Below are 6,000 nucleotides of genomic sequence, written 5' to 3' on the forward strand. Positions count from 1 at the left end.
GAGCTTCTCACCCTATCTCTAAGGAAGAGGCCAGCCACCCTTCGGAGGAAGCTCATTTCCGCCGCTTGTATCTCGTTCTTTCGGTCACTACCCACAGCTCGTGGCCATAGGCGAGGGTAGGGACGTAGATCAATCGGTAAATTGAGAGCTTAGCATGATAGTTAGCATGATGATACACAATGTATTTAATCCATATCCAGACATATCTGATGTTTGCACCGTTTAATCAAGAAAATCAAATAGATTATGTGAATATTCAGTTTTAGCTGGTTGACACATTTTACTCATACACTGAATCACACAATAACTGCTCACTAATTAAGTACTAAGGAACGACGACTTGACTGTGTGAGTCTATAACAGAAAATAGCCAAGAACTAACAACAGATTTACATTTGCTGCTGTGATACGCTTTAACTGCAACTTTTAAAATCCCAAACTGTAACTCGCGCCGTAAGCTGACGTGTACCTCGCTTGAATCAACTACATGTTGCATCAGCAAAGCCCACATTGACCGCAGCTTTCCTGTTCAGTGCTCTTGTTTTATCTTGTATATTTCTAAAGGACTTTTTTTTTTCTTCAACCAATTTTTGAATCAATTGGAGGAGAACTGATTAGCTTGAAGAGAGAAACTCCACTGACAACTAGTGTTTTGGCCTTGAAGTTGCAGAGAAAACTGAGGTCTACATTCAAGGAAGTGGCAAAGTTAAAATCAAGCTTAAAGAGATTTTAATATGAAGATCAACAGGAGCCCGAAAAACTATCAGTTTCATCTTCAATGAAAAAATGAACCTACAAATTTGGTCCACTTCAGCTCAGAGTTAACCAAACCAACTGAACACCGCTGACCATGAGCAGATATCATTTCAATGGTCTGGTTTTTTCCAGTTATGTGGTACAGAAAATTAAAAATGTAAAATAAAACTGCCCTGGGGCGTTTTCGGTTTAGCTTTAAAGAGATAACAATGTGCTATTTTATGAAGTGGTCTCATTGTTTACGTACAGTAGCATGTAAATTCTGATATCTCCTACCGGCAGTGTTTCTGACAGGAATGCTTTCAGTGAGGGAGTAAAAGCATATCTTTCCTTTAAAAAGTGGAATTTACTGCAGTTACATCCTCAGAAAAACCTTTTAGAGTCTAAAAACTTGTCATAAACTGAGGAAGATTTCCCACCACTGGGATAATCATGTTTATACAGCATTATCTGCTTCATTCTAACTGTATCATAGAAGTTATTTAATGTGTGATAACAGCAGCTATGAAGATTAACAAGGTCACTTAGCGAATTAATTATTCAGGAAAATGTTTTAAAAAGGAATTTTAAAGCGACTGGTGGTTTTTCACTATTTAAATCTCTTTAATCGGGAAGATGTTGGTGGATTATTTATAAAGAATTTAACACATCCTCGTTTTCAGAGCGTCTGGCTCTGTGGCCAATCAGTGGCTGGGCTTAGACATGTGGGCAGGGTAAATGTGTGTTTGACAGTTATAGAGAGGAATTTGTAGGAGGTCAACCTGCAGCCGGTGGTTCCTGACAGGCTTTTAAATCCTTGTGTAAACACACTACAGCTCCCCAAACTGCAGGGTAACATTAACCCTCATCAATCAAACTTCACCACACTCTCAACACATCGCAGTGCTTCATGCTACAATCTTAGCACATAGACATTTGCTCTTCAATCATAAAGAAACCTAAAGGTTAATGCTGTCGTAAATCATTCTTCTGCACATTTTCTTTCACAATTAGTGTTGAAAAAAGCCTGATAGATGTATAGTAATTGTACTGTAGTTGTTTAAGCCTGAACTGTTTGATGAACTGGTTTTATTATTTTCTCACGCTTTTTATCCGTTTAATAGTCGTCTTAATTTGCCGATCTTAATTTTGTTGTTACTTTTTGGATGTTGTTAATTCTGTGAACCTTCAAAATTACAAAATGAACTGTTTTCATTTTCATTTTTCACTGGTTGATTAGCTTCAGGAACCAAATGTACTCGTTTATGGCTCAGTCACAACAGAGTAAAACTAGGATGTCAGTCTCTTTGAGAAAAAATATTTTAGTGCTTTGTGATCAATTGCAAGTAGTTCGGATGAACAACTGGTTTCCAAGATGTGTTAATTGCCAAACATGTTGCAATCGATCTGAATCGGTCTGCAGTAATTAAGGCTTTTTGTCTGTGGCGTGTCTCGTTGTAGTAGGGGACGGGACTCAGCTGTTTGTATTCTGGTTGTATTCCTATATAGAAGAAGACCGCTGAGCACATAGTGAGTGGTATTTTCAGTTAAATTGCAGTTCTGCAGCAACTTTGTATTTGCAACTTTGATTTATCAAAGTTAAACACTGTATTATCATAAACGGTTTAGTCGCCATTAGTATGGCGTTATTTTTGTGCCACTATTGAGCGCACGTAAAAAAGGTTTGCAGGTGCAAGTGTTGCATTTTGAGGAGAAATTTATTTTGAGTGAAGAAAAGCTGAATTTGAGTGAACAAAATTCATTGCTGCGTGCAAAAAATGGATTTCAGTGTTTGCTGTTATCCACACACACACAGCAGCCTCTCTCGCTCAGTTTTTGCATTTGCGCTCGCTCGCAATGTGTTGCTCGCGCTCTCAACATTTCTGCCCGTGCGCGCTCAACTCTTTGTGTACACCGTTATATTTGTGCCACAAAACCAGCCAATCACAGACTTGGATGCAAAAATATCTGATTGGCTGTTTTGGTCTCCAATCAGCTCAAATGCAATATCCCAGAATCCATTTGGTCCAAAACTCAAACGAGGCAGTGGTGGAGGAACACAGAGTGGCAGTTTGAAATATTACTCTGTCTGGGTCACAAAATAAACTTTTACGATATTTTCATGCGAGAATGGTGCTGTGTAAGCAACAAAACTTTTAAATGCAACAAGAGTCCTGGTTCCCTGCATGCAGTCTTAATAATGTTATTGTTGTAGTCTCCAACCACAGTTTACCTTATTGAGACTTTTGCTTTAGGTTTAGACAATAGAAATATTTAATTAGCAGTGTCGACCTATAGCAGCAAAGGTTTAGAGTCACCTGAGCCACACCTAACTGTAAGGTGTAAAGATTTAGTGCAAACCTAGTGCAGCCAAAAGTACTGCACTAGGTTTTGACAAAAAAGTACAGGGTTAGGAAAAAGTAGGCTTTGATTATATGGATGGATATATGGATTATAACAATCTGCAAGAAGGTTGTCAGTCCCATGCAAGTTAACAGGAGTGCCCACTGATAATTTGTATGAGAGTGATAACCACTGATAACAGCCAATCAGCCTGGTGATGTTTCAAGAGTGTAGAAGAACCCAGCTTAATGACAGACCTACTTTCCAGGTACTTCTTATTCTCAAAAAGGAGGCTGTTACCATGATTCCACAGAAAGGAGTTAGTTTAGGGACTATCAAAGACCGATGTGCATGGCCTGAAAATACTCATGTACATTTACACGTTGCAAATTTTAGGACATGCTGACAGCACCTAAAGGTTAATAAAACAAGTGTCTGAATGTTGATTTATTAATGTCAGGACTGGCTTTAGCACATAATAAACTCAGAAACTTTCCTGCCAAATGGTAACAGGAACAAAAAATAGAAACAAAACAAACATATCGAGACACAGTATCATGCATGCACTTGCTTGCCTCTTCATAGCCTGTTGTTCATCACTCTAACAGACTTGAGCTTTTACTAAAAGCCCTTGTAATTGTTCTTCTCACCAGCAGATCATAAGTAACCAATAAATCACAGCCAGAGTCTTTATAAACCAATCAGCTCTGCATGTGTGTGTAGTACAGCACTTGGCTCTGAGGACCCCAAACCATATAAAATCTCTTATCTTATCTATGTTTTCTTTCCAGATTGGCTGGCAAACACACTCATAAACCATAAATACACACTCAGCCATTGTTCCATGTTTCCCTTGGAGCAGATGATGCATGTTATCAGACTCCAAAACCATGACATGGGCCAAAAGCCATTAGTGCTGCATGAAATTAGGGGGTGTCCCTCCTAGTCCACACAGCCAAGATACCCGCTGAGGATTGTCAGGAAAAATTATGCGTAGTATTAGTTATGACAGATGGGTTTAAATTGTAGGTTTCAACACAATCGACACAATCTGCTGGTGATTGTGGAGTTCGTATGAGGACTGTTTGGTCCGCGCATCCCTGTAGGATGCTCCTTTAATGGTGCCTTGTGCAACAGATGCTATTCACTCATTAAACTCCAGTAATGCCCAGTTTCAAACATTCACACACGCTAGTAACGTATTACAGTCCATTTCTAGTCTGATCAAACTTCCTCCCTGTTCACTCAATCGTTGTTCATTTATCTCCATTTCTGTGTCAGTACAATTTCCTGTTGGTTCCCAGGCTGGTGCAGCAGGTGGAAGTAAACGCATCATTCAAGTTTAAGGATTTACTGCAAAAGTTAAAAAGCCACTTAAATGGTGGAGCAGGGCTCGCAAAATTTCAAAATCCCTGGTAGCCCTTCGGGCAGAGACTCTTCAGTTTTTTGTAGCCCAAAATAAATTTATTTACCGCTCACATGTTTAAGCTGCAGGAGATTTCACTTGTCATGTTTGCATAGTAAGCTAACGATTGATAAGACGATGTCAGAGGAATTGGTGCGCAAATTATCGTGACTCACCAATCAGTGCTGTCGCTCTCTATACACAGTTGGCGCGATTGCAAAGTGAAAGCAAAAAACAAGCGCAAATTCAAACGCGATTTCAATATGTCACATATTGACAGTGGCTCACCGATGCCAATGACATAATTACCCAGCTACATTTCCGAAAGAATGCAAAAGCATTAACATAGATTTTTCCTTCCTACGATAGGCCGACGGGCAGGGCAGAGATAGATTTTGGTAGCCCGACTGGAAGAATTGCTAGCCCCGGGACGTCGGGCTAGCGATTTTGCGAGCCCTGTGGAGGTTGAGTTATGGAGTGGGTAGATCAGGCTGGTGAGTTTTCTTTGGAGAGATGAATCTCAGGAAGTATTTGTTGATGCTGTTGACAGAGCGCTCGTCCATAAATGGTAAATGGCCTGTATTTGTATAGCGCTTTTACTAGCCCCCCCTAGGGAACCCAAAGCGCTTTACACACCCAGTCATCCACCCATTCACACACTGGTGGAGGCAAGCTACAGTTGTAGCCACAGCTGCCCTGGGGCAGACTGACAGAGGCTGCCATATCACGCCATCGGCCCTTCTGGCCAACAGTAGGTAAGTAAGTAGGCGGTAGGTGAAGTGTCTCACCCAAGGACACAACGTCAAGACGAACACCCAACTCTTGAGCCACGATCGCCCCATAAGTGCACAACAGGAAGATAAACTGATGGAACACAGGTGTGTCAGCCAGAGATCCAACAGCAGGAAGTCCTGCCACTGTCACATGTCAGACACACACACACATGCTACAAATTGAAGTCAGCTAATTGTACCTTAACTACACAGGAAGAAGAAAGCACGACTGATGTCTTTCTTCTTCCCCATGTGGAGCTATATGAAGTACCCTGTAATAGAAGTGGCACAATAATTGTAATTGCTGTTAAATTACTGCATTCTCCAAAAAAGTGATAATAGTAACATACTAGACCCAGCATCGTTTTTTTAAATTATTATTATTATTTAATTGAATGAGCTTAGTATAAGTAAACAAACCCTTTACATGTATTCTTAGGAGGTCTACTAGTCGTGGTCTAAACTTAGCACTTACTTTCATAGCCTGGCCCTGTGATATAGTGTAAAGTGTTTTGTGGCTCATCTTTTGTGAGTTGTGCTGCTGCGATAACAGTAATCATGATTTAACAATGACTAATGACGAGTTTAGGGTCAAGTAGTAGAAGGAATGTGTTTGATACCTGCTGTTGTTCAGAGCAGGCACCAGAGTGCAAAATCCTTCATCTTTTTCATTTTCTAAAAAGTATTGTGACAAAAACAGAAGGTAGAAACGATGCTTTGCTATGTTTGTATGCAGTTGTTGTT

This window comes from Neolamprologus multifasciatus, chromosome 5, assembly GCF_963576455.1.
Source record: "Neolamprologus multifasciatus chromosome 5, fNeoMul1.2, whole genome shotgun sequence".
NCBI lineage: Eukaryota > Metazoa > Chordata > Actinopteri > Cichliformes > Cichlidae > Neolamprologus > Neolamprologus multifasciatus.